Source organism: Microcebus murinus, chromosome 21 (genome assembly GCF_040939455.1).
Source record: "Microcebus murinus isolate Inina chromosome 21, M.murinus_Inina_mat1.0, whole genome shotgun sequence".
NCBI lineage: Eukaryota > Metazoa > Chordata > Mammalia > Primates > Cheirogaleidae > Microcebus > Microcebus murinus.
Genome location: NC_134124.1, coordinates 7,252,330 through 7,272,879, shown reverse-complemented (window position 1 = coordinate 7,272,879; position 20,550 = coordinate 7,252,330). Strand labels below are relative to the sequence as shown.

The window sequence follows — 20,550 nt, the reverse complement described above, 5'->3', positions numbered from 1 at the left end:
GATAACCACTGTCCTTCAGTAGCCAAACCCACAGCCCCCTAGGGGAGTAGTGGAGGCCAGGGCAGAAAGGCCTACAGCCTCCATGGCAGATGCTGCCAAGACTTAGGCCACTTTGCAGCTGGTTAGCTAAGTTCTGCACTAACCCCAGAGCATTTCAGCCCAGACTTTGGCCTTCATTACCCAGATGGAGCAAGCCAGGATCCAGTTTGCATTCTGTGGATTTGGGTGGTGAGGGAGAGCAGTTGTTGGCCATCCTCTTTCTAACAAGTATTTGCATGCTTAATGCTCACTCCAAGGCCCTCCTCCTCCCCTGCCTCTGCTTCCATCCACCTGTTCTCTCAAGGTTTAATCAGGAGTGCTTAGCAGAGTGGTATAGCCTCTCAAAGGTCGGACACCCAAGTAGGGCTGATCGAAAACTAGCTGTCAAAACCAGTTCCAGCCGTCATGCCAAGGACTTGGCTTTGGTTCAAAGAACCTGTGTAGCTCTGACTTATATTCTTTCTATAACATTGGCCTCTGCCCACTGGCTAAGACAGTCCAGGCGATCTCCAAGGTTAGGACTAAACAGGGCTGGGATTAGTTCTTAAGGGCTGGGCTGGAGCTAAAATGAGAGGCCCTCTCCCAGAACTTGTTGCATTCTTGTTTTGTCAGAGCCTTGGAGGTAGGAATTGGTCTGTAACTTAAAGGGAGATAATATTTGACTGGTAGAGAAGAGGACAAAGTAGGAAGCAGGAGTGATGGGGGGTGGGGGAAGTGGGTAACATGAACAGAGACCTGAAAGTGAGAGTGTATCTACTTGGCTAGAGAGGCAGGGATGTGTAAGAGGATAACGAGATGGTGGTGGTGGGCAGCCTTCTCTCTTTCCAAGGTGTAGGGGACGGTAGGAGGGAGAGAGGGGAGATGAGGAGAACTGACAAGCCAGTAGATGTAAAGGGGTGAAAGTAAGTGTAACCTATAAGTCTGTCATTGAGGCCAACCAGGGCCTGTGCTGGGAGATGAGGAAATGAAGAAAGATGATGTAAACTCCTGGGTTTAAGGAGTTTGACAGTAAATGGAAGAAGAGAACTAAAATGGTAATTTCAGAGATAGCCACATCAAAAAACTTATTTATTTTGTGTTCTATTTGTTGAATTCCTACAATGATCCAAGTATAGTACTTGATGCTGGGGATGTCATGGTGGGCATGACAGAGGCTTGCCCACCTGGGCTTATGGCGTAGGAGGACCCCAGACAAGAACGTGGCACTATGAGGACACAGAAGGCCCTGAAGGACAGGCTTCCCAGGGGTGGCGTCATTGCAGCTGCATGGAGGGAGGCTTTGTATATGTCAGAAGGCAGAAGGGAAAGGAATCAGTGTTGACAGAAAGATTTAGTAATACAATCTCAGAGACATTGTTATTGGGGCAAAGTTATCTAGGTGGCATACGAGCAGTCTTGGCTTCATGAATATGATGAGACTTAGAAATTTAGAAGCAGAGGCTATACAAGAACAGAAAGGAGAGATAGAGAGAAATTGAAGAAGCTTCTGTTAGATGTCTTCAGTTTTCTGAGCCAAGTTGAGGGTGGGCTTCTGCCTTGGGTGATAAAAGAGAGGGGCTCAGCTGGGTGCTTGAGAAATGGAAGGTTAGGAAAAACCCCTATGGGGAATGTGCTTGGACAACCAAGAGGAGAGAACTAAGCATCACCCAGCATCAGGAAGGGTCCAGTTGACATCTGACAACCTGACTTTGCAGTGGGCCAGGACCAGTGGGTTTGGTGACTTTCTTGAGCAATCTGAGCAGTGGGATAACTGGCATTGTGGTGGACAGATGATTCCAGGGATTGTTGGGTTGCCTCTGGGTTGTTGAGAGAGCCCTTTGTCCATCTGGCCTATGAGGCTTGGTGAGAAAAAGGCCAGAATGGTAAGCTAGGGAGCTTTATGGAAGCTTCTCTGAACCTACTCCAACCTTCCCTCTTCTGAAGACAGGGAATATCAAGAAGACTCTTTGAAGCCCCTATGAATGTCCAGGGACAGAGTGGGGGTGACACACCACTAGCCACTGATCTTCTGGCAGGCCTGGAAAGAACCCGAATGAAGCAGGGCTTTCTGTGCAGGGGGCTATGTGAGCCTTTTGTTGTTTGGGTGCCAATCAGGCTGATACATTTCTCTTCATGTCAGGGTTTTGTTATTCATAAACTCATAGGTTGTTGGTCTTGCCTTATTTCCTATAATATGTTGATTTGGGAAAAGAAAGATTGAGTTTTATTTTAATTTCTTTAATTCCCAGAACAGTCCATTTATAGTTTGTATAATGCAGTTGTTTGGAAGAAGAGGACCATTACTTTGGATTAAAAAGTTTTTAGATTTGATTACCTGTGATCATAATTAGTTTATCTAGGCAGAGGTGAGTTTTTATGGACTAGTAATATGGTATATTTGCAAAAGTTCTTTTTGCCTGGGGGGGGGAAAAATATCCCTACCCCCAACCCCAGGAGCCCTCTAAATGTAGCATAAACATCATCATGTTAATCTCTATTCTATCATTTCCTGGCTTTGCCAAGTTAGTCTTTTGGCCAGAGGATGAGGAGGTTGTCTAGTATCTCATGGCCAAGAATGACAGAGGGGAAGAAGAACCCAGGAATTCTAATCTACCATGTTTCCCCAAAAATAAGACAGGGTCTTATATTTATTTTCCCTCAAAAAGACACCCTAGGGCTTATTTTCAGGGGATGTGTTATTTTTTTTAAGTATGATACATCAATCTACATTTATTCAAATATAGTTGTCTTCTTCTGGAACATCATCATGACTCTCCAAACCCCAAATTCCATCCTGAATTTCTTGCAACTCTATTTCCTTTAGAACCATTGGGCCCAGTCTCTCATGTCGAGCAATATGGGGCAGATGAGAAGGGCTGCTTGTCTTCTTTACCGCTCCGCGACGAAATGCATGGGTTGTGCAGACACATTGCGTAGCCACGCCCAGCACTAGGTCTTATAGGGCTTATATTGCACAAATGATTAGAAATCCTGCTAGGGCTTATTTTATGGGTAGATCTTATTTCTGGGGAAACATGGTAGCAGTTGTGTGTGGAAGGGAGAAAAGCTAACTTTTTTTTTTTTTTTTTTTTTTACATCCCCTTGTGCTAGGTGGTTTGTGTACATTATTTCAGTCCTTAAGAAGCCCCATAAAGGAGTGGTTACATTTTCTCTTGGTTTCTTTTGGAGCTTGTGGTCCATTGGTGAAGGGGCCTCAGATCCCATTGCTTTTCCCAGGATTTCCTTTCTTTCTTCTGAAGATAGAAACTGCGGGGTTATTACCTGAAAGCACTTCTATTTGAACTCTATGTGGGAACAGAATAATGTGAATTTTGGAGGCCTTTGACACTGAGAGGGGGAAATTATTCAAGCGGATACAGAATTATTCAATCTGTCCCATTTGGGTTTCCTAGGTTAGATCTTAGGGATAGAGCCAGATGTCCTTAAACATGGTGGAGTAAGTGGCCCTGTGTGCAGTGTGATTTTAGGGCTGTTAGCTGGCTTTAGATTCCCACTGGGTTGAGTTGCAGATAGAGAGGATGGAGGAATTGTTTCCTAAAGTCTGTTAGTATTTCAGCTTCTAGTATTCGATCAAAATAGCTAACTGAAGGTACCTTAGAGATAGGTTTAGAATGGTAGATTTCAAAGGAGAAATTTTACAAAGCTGGCAGTAATAGAGGCAGCCAGATGAAGTGGTTGATTTATGAGTCCATCCTAGTGGTGGTGGTGAAGGATGCACATTGTTGTGAAGAGAAGTGAGAGGAAGACAAGTTAAAGGAAGGCAAGACCTTTTCACCTGTTTGTTGGCTTCATCTAACTCTGCTTATGCCTGTCAATGAAAGTCTTGGTTCCAAAGTGGCTGTTTGAACAGAATGCTCTTTTTCTGTCTCCCTCATTATCATGCTCTCAGCCCTTCTCCCTTTCCCTTCCCTCGCAGCCTGCCTTCTCTGCCTCCTTTCCTCCCTTGCTGTAGTGGCCTATACCTGCAGCTGAGTGGCAGGTGGCAGGGATGGATAGGTGGAGAGTTGTGTAGCTGGGGAATATTTTCACAATTCAGCTAGCATCAAAGAAATGACTTCCAAGGCTATACATCCAGCCACGTATTTCGCTGATCAGTCAGAACCAGAGGAAAACACATTAGCATTGCCAGAGAGGGGATTTGGGAAAAATCAAGTCTGTGGAACTGAGTGATCTAAAGTCATAAGCATTAAAAACAAATCCTAGAGTGCAGCTGGAGTTCTTCCCAGCCTGTCTCCCACAGCCCTGTCCCTTAACACATACACACTCTGTACTATATGAATGGTTTGTGCCTCAACTTTCCCAAAGAGCCTAATGCTAAAGAAGGAGGTACCAGCTAGTGTTGCTCATCATTGGGTATTTCTGGGTGTGACATGGAAAGCAAGCAATCCCAGAAGGATTTTTCCCCTCACTTTCTAAAATTTTGTGATCTCTATTTTTGTGTATACCTGCAAAGCCTTTGGAAGAGAGATCTCTTGAATTAAGCATACCTACATGCTCATGTGGTGTGCCTCTGCCTGGTGCCAGTCTGGAGTGAGGGCTCAAGAGAACAGTGGTCTTTTTTTGGCCCTTAGTCCAGAAAGGTGCTTCTTGTCAGGAGAAAAATTATCTTTTGGTTGTATGGGCAGAACTTAGAAATTAAAATTAAAATTTCTCCTTTGGAAAAAAAGACAAAGCCTATATAATGCCATTTCTTCAATGAGACCTGTACTTCAGCAAGAGGGGGAGTGGAGGGCAGAGCCCAAGTTGTATTTTGGCATTTGGTTGTTAAAGTGCCTTGAATATAGCACACGGTATAGTGTTGTATAGTCAATCTACCTGGGTGCATACCTCAGCTCTGTCGTTTACAGCTGGTAGCCATGAAAGCTTAATGAAATATCCCCATCTGTAAAATAGGGGTGGCAATAATACCTACTTAAGAGAGTTATTTTATTTTATTTTTTTCGAGACAGAGTCTCTGTTGCTCAGGCTAGAGTGCTGTGGTGTCAGCCTAGCTCACAGCCACCTCAAACTCCTGGGCTTAAGTGATCTTCCTGCCTCAGCCTCCCAAGTAGCTGGGACTACAAGCATGCACCACCATGCCCAGCTAATTTTTTTTCTATGTGTTTTTAGTTGGCCAATTTATTTCTTTCTATTTTTAGTAGAGATGTGGTCTCGCTCTTGCTCAGGCTGGTCTCGAGCTCCTGACCTTGAGCAATCCTCCCACCTTGAGTGGGAGGATCCTCCCAGAGTGCTAGGATTACAGGTGTGAGCCACTGAGCTCAGCCAAGAGAGTTATTTTAATTAGTAAATAAGTAGCCAGGCATGATGGCTCATACCTGCAATCCTAACACTCTGGGGGACTGAGGTGGGAGGATCACTTGAGGTCAGGAATTCGAGACCAGCCTGAGCAGGAATAAGACTTGTCTCTACTAAAAATAGAAAAATTAGCTGGGGCATGATGGCACGTGCTTGGAGTCCTGGCTACTTGGGAGGCTGAGGCAGGAGGATGCGTGAGCCCAGGCGTTTGAGGTTGCTGTGAGCTAGGCTGACGCTATGGCACTCTAGCCCGGGTGACAGCAAGATTCTGTCTCAATAAATATGATAGATAGATAGCAAATGAAGTAAAAAGTATTTCCTTAATGCCAGGTACATAATTACATTTCAATGTTAGTTGCTATTGTTGAACTAAAAATTAATGAACATTAGACAAACCCATATTGAGGTATAATCTGTGGAATAACTGACCAGTACATTTCAAATATGTCTGGGTCAGGAAAGACAAAGACTGAGCAACTGTCACAGGTTGGAGGAGACTAAGGAGACATGGCAGCTAAATACAATGTGGTATCCGAGATTTGATTCTGGAACAGGAAAAAAAAATTAGTGGAAAAACTAGTGAAACCTGAAGAAAGCCTATAGTTTAATTACTACTGTTGTACCAATGTTAATTTCTTAGTTTTGATAATTGTTCTATAGTTACATAAGATGTTAATATCAGGGGAATCTGGGTGAAGGGTATATGAGAACTCTGTAGTTTTCTTGCAACTCTTCTATAAATCCAAAATTCAACAGGAGTCTGAGGCAGGAAGATTGCTTAAGTGCTGGAGGTCGGGGCTGCAGGGAGCTATGATTGTGTCACTGTACTATAGCCTGGGTTATAGAGTGAGACCCTATCTCTTTAAAAAAAATAAAGAAAAATTATTTCAAAATAAAAAGTTAAAGTAAGTTAATATCGAAATTTTTTTTTTTTTAATGTAGACCTGCTAGGTAAAGAAGAACCTGATCAGGGCATACCCATTAACACCTGGCTCAGTCTCACCTTCCATGTCTGAGGGAGGGCCCTTATTAAGGGGCCCCAATGCCTGCCTCTCTAGCACCTGTACACTTCATCCTGGGGAGAGGTCAGTTCCAGGCAGATAATTGGTCAGACAACAATGGAGACACACCCAGGTCTGATCCTGCAGCAGTACTGTACAGCGACTGAGGAGGAAGCTGCGTACTTGGCATTAGGATTCTCTGTAGGGCTGAATGATCAGGCCACTTGTTTCTCTGTTCCTTGGAATATTAATGAAATTTTGCTTGTTTTTATCCCTCTACCTAAGTACCAATCACTATGGCAATATGTTTGTGGATTGAGATGCCTACCCCTACGCTCACTGTTTGATCATCCAGAAGAAAGAAAAATAAGTCCAAACCCAGCTTTGCAATAATTTATTATTTTCTCTCCTGTTTTAAGTGCCTTGCTCTTGCACAAAGCAGATATTTTGCTTGCTTTCCTTGAGTATAAAAGGTACATATGGTTTTCCTGTGACTGATGTGGCCATCCCTGTCATGCTAATAGCAGGGTTTGTAGAAGAGTGTCATTGTTATCATTAGAAGAATGTGAGTCTTGGAGTTTTTATTTTTGCATTGAAGTGAGCTTTCGGGGGGTTCTGGAAAGTATAGTCTTTCATTCTGTACACAACTCTTTCACAAGCATTTACCCCAAGAAGCCCATATTTTCTAAGTTAAAAAAAATCAATGCTAAAAAATGTTCTTTGTATTTTAACTCAGTGGCTAAGGTGTACTGCTTTTTGCTATTGATTTACAAATTTTATTGTCAGACCCTTGGGATGCATGTGGATTACTCAATACTGTGACAAATGGTTGGGCTCTGAATTATGTATTATATTACTGGGGAGTTCATAAACCATACTTCTCTATGGGTTATTTTAGGCATAAGACTAGTGAACTGTCATTTCTCTTTTAGTCACACGTGACTTAAAAAAAAGTGGGGGATGGTGGCAGTAGGGAGAAGTGGCTGGCTCAAGACTGAACAGTAAACTGCCCAAGAAAGCTTATGAATGCAGAGGCTTAAAGTGGACAGATCTTGGGTATGGATTGGGAGGATTGGGAGCACCTAGGGGAGAGGAGGAGGTTTCATTTCCACCTGCTGGAAATGAAACCTTTTCTGCCTCTTTGCTCAGACTAGAGCCCCGGTGAAAAGATGACCAGCTTCCCCTCTCCTGGGCTTCTGAGCCCAGAGAGTCCTGTACCCTGAGTGGGCCTTCTATGCTTCTGCCCTCTCTTCCCCCGACAGCCACTTGTGCTGATGGATGTGCAAACCCTTTACAGACAGTTTGGCACCACTCAGCTTGCAGGGATCATCTGTCTTTTTTGACTGAGCAACTTTATGTTTGTGGCTCTTTTTCCCTGCGCAAAGAGAAATTGCCTTGTGCCGGCTTCTGCCTTCTGATGGAAATGTTTACCTTCCCTAGGGAAAGGCACTATTCTTTGGGGGTAATGTCTGCCAGTGCTCCCCGCCCCTTGTGGGAGCAGAAGCCTGTGCTCAAGGGTGGACGGGAGGAGGCAGCCGTTGGAGTGTGCACGATTGCTACTGGGGCAGCCATCTGCCAGTGTCGCGGCTCGCAGCCTGCCTCTGAGCAGGCGGCTGGGAGGGAGTGTCTGCACTCCGGGGCCTGCATGCATTAAGCACAGCCCATTCTCTAAATGAGCTTCCGAAGTGTATATAACTCCTTTCTACCCTGTTCTTGTATGGCCTGCCTAAGGGCACTGTTCAGAATCTCCCCTAATTATGCGTCTAGAGCGGAGCATTGAGAGTGTATGTTAATAGCTGAATTTGTTTTTTGGATAGATTTCTAAAATTGCAGTGAGGGATTGATTTATGGTTATGGGAAGATTTGCTTCTTACAGGGAAATTATCAACACTGCAATGATAGCAGTTGCATGGCAGTGGTAATGCTGGCTCTATCCAAAGCCACAGTCTAGCCCCTTGGCCTGACTAGCTTCTTCCAGAATGGACCCCTTGTAATTTGTGGAGGCTGCTGTAGCGTTAGAATGAAATCTGTGCTTCCAAATGCCAATTGCAGACCACCACCTTCCCCGCATATCGCCCCCTCCTCTCTACCTTCCCTTCCTGAGATGGAGGAGTTTTTTCACATGCTGCTTAGAAAAAGGAGATTCATAACATGACTCAATCCTCTCCCACGGATCTAGGATTCTTGCCATCCAATAAAATTTGGCAGGCAGACTGTGTGTATGGAGAGCAAGTCCTGCCTCCCTATCCCTGCTCTGCTCCCCTCATTGCATATGCCTCTTGGGTGGAGTCTGGGGTGTCCAGCCTCTCTTTTCTCCTGCTTTTCCTCCCCAGCAACCGCCTTGCTTCTCCTCTAGGATTGGGTTTTAGAATCTATAAGGAAAAGAGGGCAGTCTCACATCCCAGGGACTTGGTGGGGAGACCTAAGGTGTTTGAGTACTTGCCATGCGCCTACTGCTGTGTTAAGTACAGTCAGGGCATAGCAGAGTGCTTTGGTCTTAAGCGCCACAGTCTGCCTGGGAATCCATTTGAACACAAAGGTTGGCAGTCCTACCAGCCCACTAATAGGATATGGCTATATAACTGTCCTTGTGTCTGTCATTATAGTGTTGACATGTCAAGGTCATCGAGGCCTCCAGCCTAGTGCTGGTGAGGCTATGATGCTGTTGAAAGTGAGTTACTGGTGACACTGGGCTCTCCTTTGCCCTCTGGTGGAGGAGAACAGAGGATAAGGAGCATTAGGTTCTAGAAAATGCTTGGCTATGAAGACGTGTTGCTGTCTTCTGACCCATCCCTAGAACATTAGAAAAACCCAGAATAATAGAGTATGGCTCAGAATGGGACTTTGGGGAACTAGAGGCCATGAGAAACCAGCAGGAACAGAGAAGAGAGCCAGCTGGGCCACTAACCTGTTAGAACAAGAGAAAGGAGTACCTTTCTCAGCCTGGCTAGCCAGGAAGACCCGTGCTGGACTCACCTTTGGCACAGTCTAGGAGGAAGCCATGAGGCCCTGCAGAGTCTGCTACCTGGGATATTGTGGCTTCCTCTCAGTCTCCTACTATCCTTTTCACGTAGCCATGTGGTTACAGGAATTGGAAAGGTCCTGAGCTGCTCAGCTCTTGTAGCAAGGAGACTAACACATAGGGAGGGACTTAGGACAAATCTGGACCAAACTAGATGTGGCTTCTTTTTAGCCTGGCCATTGGAAAGCACTTGCTTTAGGAACCCCACCCCAGTTTGTATAGATGTGTCTAGAGCTTAGCCTTTCCCTTACAGTATAGCCTTTGTGGGCTTCCTTCCCTATTTCCTGCGCCAGCGAACTGACCTGCCTGCAGATTCTGGAGGCTTCCCAGGCATGCAGCAAATAGGGCTTGGCAATGACAAGATCTGTTGTCGGGCTGCATTTATTGGATATCCTTTGAAATTAACTTTCCCATAGTTCATAAGTGCCTCATGGGAACCTCTTCAGGGTCCTGGCTTCCCTTGAACTTCATGCTTGTGCTGACTCCCACAGACGCCCGCGTTTTTCATTTTAAACGTGGTTGGCGATGAATGGGGGGAGGGGAGTGAGGATTTGCTTTCCTCTGCACCAGCAGTGCAGTGCTGCTAATTTCATTCTCCATGCTTTGTCTCTGAGATGAGCAGGGTCCTCTGTGCCCATGTTTAGTATTGCTGTGTTGTTGGACTCTCCTGGCAAAAATTAGGCTAATGTCTCCAACGACTGCATTAGCCACTGAAATGAGGTTCTAAATTGAAGGTACTACACCAAGTCTCTCTCCAAGGTATTGCCTTGTTCTGGCTTTTATTATTCAAATTCATTCTCTCAATGATTCTCTGCAGACTGACTGGCTTGCTGGTTCAATGCAGCACAGCTGAAAGGCAAGATCACCTTTTAAGAAGAGGAAGGAAGGAAAGGGGAAAAAAAAGGCAAAAGATGAATGCTGTGGTGCAAAGTGTCAGCAGTTTGTCTATTCTAAGAGCTGCCTGGCGGGCCTGTGTGATGCTCAGAGATAGGAGAGAAAGGGACCAGACCTAGAATAGGCTGGAGGGGGTAGCTCCTGGTGGGGTGATGTCATTGCATTAGTGTTATCTTTTGCCTTATAAGTTCATTACATCTTCTTTTTTCCCTTTTGTGTTTACCAAGCACCTAACAGGGTGCTGAAAATTCCAGGGTGGGAGACCAAATGTCAACAAGACAGGATCTTTTCCTTAAGAAGCTCTTAGTCTTATAGTTTCACTGATTTTGTTTTGGGTGTTGGGAGAAGGGCAAGGGAGAAAGGGGAAGGAATAAGAGGTGGGAGCTGGACCTTAGGATTCTTGCATTTTACATTTGGAAGTAGGAGCCTTCTAGCAGTCAGATGCCTAGATGGCTGAGAATTTGGCTCTTACATGTTTGTTTGAAAATGGCTTTTTTTGTGTGCCTGCTGACAAAATAGTATGTTTTCAAACCAGAATACTTGGAAAACAGAAAAGCACAAAGGCAAACAATAACAAAAACAACAAAAAAAATCATCCAAATCTAACTGCACAGATTTAAAATTAACATTATGGTTTTTACAAAAGTGCAGTTACACTGTACAGTCTATTTTGAGGCTGATACTTTTCCTTTGGAAATGAAGATTGAAAGTTAGAGCCTCTTGTACATAATTAGGCATAAAGTGAACATTTCCCAGGCGCTGGTCTTTAATATATTCAATTGTATTAATATACCAAATCATATTAATTGATTATTATCGTTAGACATTTAGGTAGTTGCCAGTTTTTCATTGTTTTAAGTAGTTATTCAGTGAACATCCTTGTATTTATTTTTATATATTCTCTGACTCTGTTCTTAGGATAAGCCAGAGTAGAGGTGCTTATCTTTTCGGATTCTTTTGCGCAGCATGTTAGCTGGGGCAACCTCTTTTCTGGGCTGTCCAGGTAACACCATGGCTTTGAGTATCTCTCACTCTGCATCAAACATCAGATACCCTGGGATTTCCTCTCTGTGTGGTCCCTGGGTGCTGCTTTGACTGGAAAATAGCTGGCTTCTGGTGAGACAGGGCAGCATGTGTGTGCAGAGCACATGTTCTCATTGTTGTTTTTCTTCCCACATGTTCTCATTGTTTTGTGCCAAGATTGTAAGGTCCTTGCGGACCTTACATTGTCATCACCTCTTTAATAATAGTTATTGAGTATCCAACCCAGTACCAAGTGGAAGAGATACAAAACAGGCCCTCCTCTCAAGGAGCTTAATGACTGATTAGATAACAGAATTGACGTGAAACAATTCACATACATTTATAGCCCTTGCTCTATGGTAGGTGTTTGTTCCAGGCTATTTTTGGGGGAACGGAAAAGGTAGATGTGCTGTTCTCCTTAAAGAAACCTATAGTATTTATAGATAAAGTTAACTAGCCACACAGCTGGGCGCAGTGGCTCATGCCTATTATAATCATAGCACTTTGGGAGGCAGAGGCAGGAGAATCAGAAGTTTGAGACCAGCCTGTGCAACATAATGAGGCTCAGTGTCTACAAAAAAACCAAACCAAAACAAAAACAAACACAAAAAACAACCAAAAACAAAACTGGACATAGTGGCAAGTGCCTGTAGTCTAACTACTTAGGAGGCTAAGGCAGGAGGATTGCTCGAGCCCAGGAGTTTAAGGTTGCAGTCAGCTATGATGATGCCACTATACTCTAGCCTGGGCAACAGAGCAAGACCCTGTCTCAAAACAAAAGTAGCCACACAGGTCAATAAGTAATATATATCTAATTGTACAGACAACAGGTGTTACAGAGGTTTAAGGCTTATAGTCATTGGAGCGTTAGGGCTGCTTTGTAGGAGAAACTTATTCACTGTGAGTCAGAGTAGTTAGATAAATTTCAGAGAGAAGATAGAATATTAGTTGAGGCTTGAAAAAGTTGGCATTTGTTTAGGCGTCATGGAAAGGGTTTTCCAGGTGGGAGGAACAGCTTGCAAAGAGATTGTGGTGATAATGACTGTCTTATGATGGTGACCAGGTGTATAGCAGTATCGGAGCAGATTGAGGGTGGAGGATTGCACAGAGCCCAGGGAGAGTTAAGGTTACATATTGAGAGTCCCAAGAGTTGGGTCCAGAGAAGTCCTTGGTACACAGTGGATGAGAAAGGACTTGCTAAATTTGTCTCTGATTAAAGGGCAGGTAAGAAGGCCATGACTTTTCTCAGTGCCAGAGTGCCCCCAGGCTCAGTCCTAGCTCTTCTCTATCTACACTTACACTCTTGGTGATCTATATCTCTATCTTAACGGCTCTAGGATGACTCTGGGTTTTTTAATCTTTAACCCAGACTTCTCTGAACTCCAGATCCATCTGCCTACCAGACACACCTCTACTTGGATAGGCATCTCAAACTGAACATGTCTAAAATTGAGCTCCTGTAACTTACTCCACCTCAGTTAATGGCAACTCTATCCTACTCAGGCCAAAATCCTCACAGCCATTCTTGACTCTTTTCTTTCTCAAATGCCCCACATTCTATCTGATAGCAAATCTTAATAGCTGTCTTAAAAATATATCCAGAATTTGACTACTTCTCATCACCCCTGAGGTCACCATTATCTCTCACCTGGGTTATTGTAGTAGACTTCTAACTAGCCTCCCTCTTCCTGCCATTATCGCCTGCAGTCAGTTCTTAACACAGCAGCCAGCAATCCTTTTCCCATGTCTTCCTGTGCTCAAAAATATCCTTTGGTGTCCTTCTCACGTAAGGTAAGAGTAAGTCCCTTCCATGGCCTGTATAGCTCTATGATGCAGCTCACTATCACCTCTGTCATTTCACTTGTTGCTGCCCTCCCTTATGTTCCCTTTCCTCTAGTTACCCTGGTCTCCCTCTTGTTCCCTGATCATACCAGGCCCATCACACCTCTTTTCCTAGATAGCTTTGTGGCAAGCTACACTTCCCTTAGATCTTTAGAGAGAACCTTCTTTTCCAATGGCCAAAGCTAGAGTGATATTTGCAACAAAATAAGTCAGGTAATATTGGATTGGATTATAACCCCAAATATAAAATAAACATACTTTAGTCTGAACTCATATAAATAAATAATTGACTAAATAAATAAATAGGGGAAAGATAAATCTTACAGAAGAATTATAATAATATATGTAGGTACTCTCCCTTCCAGGAGGTGGAGCTTAAATCTTTTGAGTGTGGGCTGGGGTTAGTGACTCATTTCTAAAGAATAAACTATAGAAAGGGAAAAATAGTATTAATAATTTTACCGTGGAGAAACCTGGCAAGTTGCTATCTATGGCCAAGGGTGCCATGTGATTAGAGGTGGCATCACCAGTATTGTCATGTGGATGTGATGTACCCTGTGATATGATGAGAGAACAAGGGCATTTGCCTGTGTGATATTCTTTCTCAAAACCCAATAACCCCTGTCTAATCATGAGAAAGACATCAGACAAACCCACATTAAGGGACATTCTACAGAATACAGGACCACTGAGGCAGGCCACAGTGGCTCACTCCTGTAATCCCAGCGATGGGAGGCTGAGGCAGGAGGATCTTTTGAGACCAGCCCAGGCGGGTAACATTGTGAGACCCCATCTCTTAAAAAAACAAAAACAAAACAGCTGACCAGTACTTCTCAAACTGTCATGGTTGTGATAAACCAGGAAAAACCAAGAAGCGGTCAGAGTAGGGAAGATGTGACATCTAAATGCGATGTGGTATTCTAAATTGGATGCCGGAACAGAAAGAGGACAGCCGTGGAAAAACTGATGAAACGTGAGGAATCTGGAGGGAGTTTAGTTAACAGTAACGTACCAATGTTGATTTCTTAGTTTTGATAAATATGCCATAGTAATGTAAGGTGATAGCGTTAGGGGAATTGAAACCGGGTGAGTAGTGTACAGGAATTCTAGGAACTCTCTGTACTATCATTGTAAGTTTTCTGTAAATCTAAAATTATTCCAAAAAACAAAAGTGACCTTCCTAAGGAGGCCTTCCCTGTCCACTCTCAAAAAAATTTCTATTCCTTCTTAACATTTCATATTCCTTTCCCTGCCTTATTTTGTACCTTAGCACTTACTATCTATAATTCTATTAATATATATTTTGCTTATGATGTCTATTGTCTGTTTCTACACTGCAGTGTTAGCTCTGAGAAGAGAGAGATTTTGGTCTGTCTTGCTCACATCTAGATCTTCAGGTCCCAGAACTGTGCTTGGCTCATAACACGTATTCAATAAATATTTGTTCATAAATGAAAGAATGAATTTTTCTATATCATTCTTTTATCGTTAAGCAGTGTGAAGATTTTGTGTTTCTCTTTTGACACATCCAGTGGTTTCTCATTCAAACGGTGGAAATGTTTCCTGTTGTTTCTTTTCTATTTTTGCTCAGCATGGAAATGAGAGTCAGGTTGGAGGGAGGTTGTACACACTTCCCATGTGTTCGCCCCATCAGCAGGAGGAGCAAATAAATAGCATCATTTACTAGTTTCCTGGCAGAAATTGTTCGTCCTGCAGGCAAGGGCTGGTTTATGAGATACCCTCCCCATCTCATGTTTGGATCTGTAATCTAGAACTGCTTCCTGAGAGGAGGAACACTCTCTCTGCTTCTGGTTCTGCCTTTGACAGATGTGGAGTATGTGTGGATATGAGGACAGTGGGAAAAGCATTGGGATTCTTTGATCTTGAAGAATGAGTAAAGCCAGAGAAGGAAAATTTATTTAGTCACAATATGTATTGAGCTTTTCTGTAACAAGCACTGAAAACTTGCAGGGTGAAGATAGTGGGAATGTGGACTGGTTCAACATATCCTGTTCAGTAGAACCTGACAACACTGCTCGATCACAAGGGGACTAAGTTTAGGACAAACTAAAGAAAATCTACCTCACATAGTGAGTAGTAAATACATGATTGAAAATATAGATTCAAAAATATCTTATAAAAATGTGTGGATGATGGTGTAATGGATGAGAGATGGGAAGGAGTTTTGAAGACTTGCACTGAACATCCTGAAGAAGGACCAATCTCTTTTACTCTCAGCGCTCATGCCAGGGGGTCTTATGACCCTCTGATACTTTATGGAGGTGGTGTTGGGTGGAGAGTTGTAGTGTCAGCACCTTTTCAGGTGCAAGAAAGAGGGTTAGTGTAGAAGAGAGATAGGGCTAATTGAGCTCTGAGGATTGTGGGCAGCACCTGTTCAATACCACCTGTTTTTGGAACTTGATTCTCTGTCTTAGTCCATTTATGTTGTAACAGATTACCTGAGACTGGGTAATTTATTAAGAACAGAGATTTATTCCTTGCAATTCTAGAGGCTGGGAAGTCCAAGTTCAAGGGCCTCCATCTATTTCGAGCCTTCATGCTGTGTCGTAACATAGAAGGCATCACATGGTGAGAGAGGGCCAAACTCACCTTTAAAACAAACAAACAAACAAACAAACAAACACGCAAACACACAAACAGGGTCTTACTAAGTTGCCTAGGCTGGCCTCCGATTCCTGGGCTTACATGATCCTTCCTCCTGACTGAGCCTCCCAAATAGCTGGGAAGCTGGGACTACAGGTGTGTGCCATCACACCAGGCTGAACTTGCTTTTGTAACAAACTACTCTTGTAAAAACAAACCCACTCCCATGATAGCAACATTAATCCATTTATGAGGACAGAGCCCTTGTCCCACCTCTCATCACTTTTGCATCGAGGATTAAGTTTCCAGCACATGGACTTTGGGGGACATATTCAAACCATAGCAATCTCATAGTATATTTTAAAGCTTCTATAGAATACATTTCCCAAAGAATGGAGTCATGCCTATTTGAGGCCTGAACAGTCATCAGGAGCAACAAAATATAAGATAAAAGATATTTCCCTTATGTCTGGCACTCTCCATTTCCTGTTGTTTTCATGTTCCCTGTGTCCTGAGCCCAGAGATTTAGCAGTTTTGGTTCTGTGCCAGAAACACCTGTGGTGCTTTCCAAACAAAGGGCCACTCCCTGCTGGGCTACAGGAATTGGGCTGGGCCTGGGGCTAGATTCCTTTTACAGAGAAATAGGCATGGCATCTTGCATCCCCTTCCATTTTGCCTGTCTTAAGGCAGAGGCCAAGGGTCCCCTCCCTTTGCAAGTAAAACAGAATGTACTTTCTTAAAACTATTTAAATATCACAGTTGGGTTCAATTTATCTGCAGAAATAGACTTATATAAAAGGAAAACTTACAAAGGATAAATTTGTACCAAATAACTGGCTGCCTTTTTGTTAAGGTTTTTTTTTTTTTTTTTTTCTTTTTCAAGGCCATACAGTTTAAAGTTAGTCTGAGTGTCCAGGAAAGGAAAATGGGAAAAAAGAGGGGAAAATGAAAGAAACAAAAGAACTTAGAGATTATTGAGGGTAAATCTGAAGTCTCAGTGATCATATACTCTTTACCAACCAGCAATGCAGCCTGCTGGCGACTCCCTCCTTGAGCTTTATCCTCACCTCCTGGTCCCACACTCAGGCAAGGAGTCTGGCCTCGAGAACATCAGCTGATGTAAGTCCCTAGTGCTGCCTGCCTGCTGTTCCAGCTATACTAGATGGCCTGAGATCCCACACAGCCCACTTATTCCTCTCTCTGGGTCTTAGTGTGAACCCTTTCTCCTATCTGTAGGGCTATATTGCAAATTACTGCTGTGAAACAAATTGCCACAAACTTACTGGCTTCAAACACTACCTCATTTATTATTTCATAGTTTATGTAGGTCCTAAATCCAGACACTGATTAGCTAGGTCTTCTGCTCAGGGTCTCATAGCTGAAACCAGGGTGTTAGTTAGGCAGTCTGTGTTCTTTTCTGGAAGCTCTAGAGAAGAATCTACTTCTAAGCTCATTCAGGTTGTTACCAAAATATGCAATCAGTTCCTAGAAGTCAGACTTCTGGGTCAAAGGGTATATGCAGTTATCATTTTCTTAGATGTTGTCAAATTCCCCTCTATTTGGGCTGTACTGTTTTGCATCCCCGGCATCGGTGTATGCAAGTGTCCATTTCCGAGTCTCACCCGAAGCGTATTTACCAATCTGATAAGTGAGAAATGGTATACTACTATAGTTTTATTTTTCTTTTCTCATGCGCAAAGTTGAACATCTTTTCATATACTCAAAGGGCACTATATATTTTTTTCCTGTGAACTGCCTGTTCATTATCTTCAGCCCTGTTTTTATACTGGATTGTTGGTTTTTCTCTCCTTTACTTTTAAAAGCTCTTTATATATAGGGCTAGTAACACTTTGTCTATCATGTTAAGTTGCAAGTACTTTTCCCAGTTTGTCATTTGTCTTTTTACTTTGCTTGTGGTATTTTCCCTTGCATTTAAAATTTTTATAAAATTATTTTTATTTTTTTCATAATCAAATTTATTGATATTATTATTACTTCTGAATTTCAAATCATAATTAGGAATGTTATTTACTACCCCCAGGTTATAGAGTAGGTCACCTATGCTTTCTTTAGAAATTCATATGGTTTCATTTTTTTACATTTAAATATCTAATTTGTTTGGAATTTAAATTGATATGTAGGCATAAGGAATGGAGTTAATTTTATCTTTTTCAATATGTCTGTTAAGTTATCCTAACACTGTTTATTAAAAAGTCTGTCCTCTCCCCACAGATTTGAGATGCTACTTTTATTGTATACTAAATTTCCATATGCAGTTGAGTCTATTTTTGAATTTTCTTTTCTGTTCCATCAGAAATTTTGTCTATTCATGTGCCAATACCAAACCATTTTAATTATAGAGGCTTTGCAATATGTTTTATTATCTACTAGGTCCTTCTAGTTTTATTTCTGTGTACTCCTCTGCGTGTGTGTGTGTGTGTGTGTGTGTGTGTGTGTGTATCATTAGATGGTAGTTAGAGACATGAGAACTGATGAGCTCCAGAAGAGAGCCAAGGACTGCCTCCTGAGAAATTTCAACTCTTAAAGGCCAGGTAGAAGAGGGTATGCTGGCAAAGGAGAGACTCTAAAGGTAGGAGCTAATCGGAGACGCACAGTCTCAAGGAAGTCAGGGCTAAGTGCTTGAGGACTGGGAATGCTGGTCTCCTGTGTCAGGTGCTGCCAAGAGATCTCATGAGGTGTGAGGAGTGGCACACATCAGCGGTTGTCACTGCGTGGGAGTAGAGCGAAGTGGGCTTCGGAGTGAATGGGAGGTGAGGAGATAGAGACTTCAAATGTAGATAACCCTTGATGTTTGTCAGTATAAGAAATGAGATAAGAAAAAGTGGTACCCATAAGTGGTACCCAAAAGTGTACCCATAAGGGTTTTAGGGATTTTTTTCTTTATGTCTTTTTTTCTTTAAATTGAGGTAAAATTCACATAATACAAAATTACCTATTTTATACTTGATCCAAAGGCTGAGAAGCAACTAAAATTAAAGTGAGCAGTTTAGTGGCATTTAATACATTTCACTGTGTTGTACAATCATCAACTTCTATCTAATTCCAAAACATTTTTATCACCCCAAAGTGAAATACCATTCCCATTAAGCAGTTACTCCTCTTTCCTTTATCCACTAGCCCCTGGCAACCATGTAGCTCCTTTCTGTCTTTGTAGATCTACCTATTTTGGATATTTCATATAAATGGAGTCATACAATGTGTGACATTTTGTGTCTGGCTTCTTTCACTTATCATAAAGTTTTCAAAGTTCACCCATGTTTCAGCATGTATCAATACTTCATTCCCTTTTATGGCTAAATAATATTCTATTGTATGGAAATACCATTATATGGATAAATTTGTTTATCAATTTATCTACTGATGGACTCAATGTCTTTTTTAACAAAGAAGGGAAGACACTGGAGACTGTAAATGCTGATGGAAACACTCTAGTTTATAGGGACCTGTGAAAGATTTAGGAGAGAAGATGGGTAACAGGCAAGGTTCTTGAAAAGGTGGACTCCATCCATTTGCTAGTGGGAAGTTGGGGAGACCCCATCTGATAGTTTCTATTTGCTCTATGGTGCAGGCCAGGCCTGCAGTGAGAGTGGGGAGTCAGAGGTTCAAGGGAAGGGTGGAGGATCTAAACTAGTGATTGAGTAGAGGAGTAGAGTGTGCCAACTAGAAAACATGGTTCTGATTGCTAGGTGGTGCTGGAAACTTTAAATCTTTACCTGTTTAGTCAGTTTAGAAAAGGTCTTTTGAGGAGTCCTGCATATGTTACATAGTCACAGAGGGGGTGTTACTATTTCTGTTTCCTTCTGAGATGGTGGTCTCGTCATACCAGATCTTGGGGTTCTGCCACAAACAGAACCCACAGGTGCAGCAGCTTCACAAGTTTTGAAAGCTTTTGGTAAGTGTTGTAAGTTGGGTTCTCCTGAAGCAGATGCTAAGATACAGGTTCGAGTTAAGTATATTTATTGAAGATCAACCCCTATGAAATGAAGGTGGGGGGAAGCAAGATTGGGCAGAAGAAGAAGTCAAACTTGGGTGCAAGCCTGATGAAGCCTTGACCATCCCGATGAGAAGTTCTGCAATGAGTATTGTCCTTCAGATTGCCCTGCACTGGGCCAAAATGGTTAGATTTTTATACCCAAGCCTGGTTCAGTCTCTAGTTATAGGCTGCTCCAGAAGGTCATGACCTCAAGCAGAGTAGCTCTCTGTAACTGAGGCAGACCCTGCAGGGGCTGAGAACAGTAGACGGTTGACCAAAGCAAGTCTTCACTTGAAAGGGGCTAGGGAGCAATCTGGGCATATTTGCCACAGTAGGCAGTCTAGCCAGGAGTCCCACTGGAATAGTTTGGCGTCCAGGCATATGTGAAGTGGAATTCTTCAGAAGGATCCTTCCCATCATTGCCCCAGAAATTGTTCTTAGAAACTGAGCTGATGGACAGGAGCTGGGTGAGGTAGTGGAGCTGGCATCAGAAGTTAGACTCTGCTTCTCAGATAGAATGAGCTCAGCCCTGGCATTTGAGGACAGGGGCATGTGTTCCCATGGGGAATGAAATCTCACTTAATAGGAAGACTTTATTGTCAGCCAGTCAACTGACTAGGAATGCTGTGGATTTTGAAAATGTTTCGTGATGTTTTTGACTTCACTATTATTTGTCAGAGAAATGACAAAAAGAAAAGGGCGCCTAGTCAGCGGTCAGCAAATGTTTGCTGAACGAGTGAATGAAAGAATCATTGTGGGCAGAGCAGCAGCAGGAAGCAGAGGGTCAGATTCTCTGTCACCTTTTCAGAGGAGTCTGGGCTGTAGCGGTAGCAGCT

At 42.9% G+C, this 20,550-nt stretch overlaps 1 protein-coding gene across 3 annotated transcripts in view; it reads left to right on the top strand.

Moving 5' to 3' along the window:
- Nucleotides 1-20,550, top strand: part of SIL1 (SIL1 nucleotide exchange factor) — a 217,325-nt gene that overhangs the window by 73,858 nt on the left and 122,917 nt on the right. The gene's annotated exons all lie outside the window — the stretch shown is intronic.